The sequence below is a fragment of the Malurus melanocephalus genome, unplaced genomic scaffold, assembly GCF_030028575.1.
Source record: "Malurus melanocephalus ecotype Western Australia unplaced genomic scaffold, MMel_1.1 scaffold_1897, whole genome shotgun sequence".
NCBI lineage: Eukaryota > Metazoa > Chordata > Aves > Passeriformes > Maluridae > Malurus > Malurus melanocephalus.
The window spans coordinates 3,412-4,841 of record NW_026625129.1 but is presented as its reverse complement, the minus strand read 5'-3'; the positions used below and the strand labels follow the sequence as shown (position 1 = coordinate 4,841).

The window sequence follows — 1,430 nt, the reverse complement described above, 5'->3', positions numbered from 1 at the left end:
TGGGGTTTGGCCGGGCTGGGCACATAAAGTCCCTTTGGTGGGATGGGCTCAGAGGCCGTGGGGGAAGGGGGATGGGGTGGGCAGGGGTCACTGGGTACTGGGCAGGGGTCACTGGGTACTGGGCAGGGGGCTCTGGGCACCAGGAAGCAACCCAGGGTACCGGGCAGGGGTCACTGGGTATTGGGCAGGGGTCACTGGGCACCAGGAAGCAACGTAGGGTACTGGGCAGGGGTCACCGGGTATTGGGTAGGGGTCCCTGGGCACCAGGAAGGGGTCACTGGGCACTGGACAGTGGTCCCTAGGCACCAGGAAGGGGTCCCAGGGTAGTGGACAGGGTCCCTGGGCACTGGACAGGGGTCACTGGGCATGGAGAAGGGGTCCCAGGGTACTGGGCAGGGGTCACTGGGTATTGGGCAGGGGTCACTGGGTACTGGGCAGGGGTCACTGGGCATTGGGCAGGGGTCCCAGGGCACCGGGCAGGGGGCTCTGGGCACCAGGAAGCAACCCAGGGTACCAGGCAGGGGTTATTGGGTATTGGGCAGGGGTCCCTGGGCACTGGGAAGCAGCCCAGTGTAGTGGACAGGGTCCCTGGGCACTGGACAGGGGTCACTGGGCATTGAGAAGGGGTCTCAGCGTACTGGGCAGGGGTCACTGGGTACCAGGGAGGGGTCATTGGGCACCGGGCAGTGGTCCCTGAGCACCAGAAAGGGGTCCCTGGGCATTGGGCAGGGGTCCCTGGGCACTGGGAAGGGGTCCCTGGGCATTGGGCAGGGGTCACTGGGCACCAGGAAGCAACGTAGGGTACTGGGCAGGGGTCACCGGGTATTGGGTAGGGGTCCCTGGGCATTGAGAAGGGGTCCCAGGGTACTGGGCAGGGGTCCCAGGGTATTGGGCAGTGGTCCCTGGGCACCAGAAAGCAGCCCAGGGTAGTGGACAGGGGTCCCTGGGCACTGGACAGGGGTCACTGGGCACCAGGAAGGGGTCCCTGGGCATTGGGCAGTGGTCAGTGGGCACTAGGAAGCAACGTAGGGTAGTGGACAGGGGTCCCTGGGCATTGGGCAGGGGTCCCTGGGCATTGAGAAGGGGTCCCAGCGTACTGGGCAGGGGTCACTGGTTACCAGGGAGGGGTCATTGGGCACCGGGCAGTGGTCCCTGAGCACCAGGAAGGGGTCCCTGGGCATTGGGCAGGGGTCCCAGGGTACCAGGCAGGGGTCCCTGGGCATTGAGAAGGGGTCCCAGGGTACCAGGCAGGGGTCACTGGGTACTGGGCAGTGATCCCAGTGATCCCAGTGATCGATTTCTCGGAACCGGTGTGAACGGGAACGGCAGCTGGAATGTCCGGGGATGGGTGGGAGATGTGCGGGGTTTGGCCGGGCTGGGGACGTAAAGTCCCTTTGGTGGGATGGGCTCAGAGGCCGTGGGGGAAGGGG

The 1,430-nt window shown here is 65.9% G+C and overlaps 1 protein-coding gene across 1 annotated transcript in view; it reads right to left on the bottom strand.

Annotated features, from left to right (window-relative positions):
• Positions 1–1,430, bottom strand: part of LOC130587424 (PAN2-PAN3 deadenylation complex catalytic subunit PAN2-like) — a gene marked incomplete at its 3' end in the record, with an annotated part of 14,659 nt that overhangs the window by 12,068 nt on the left and 1,161 nt on the right. The gene's annotated exons all lie outside the window — the stretch shown is intronic.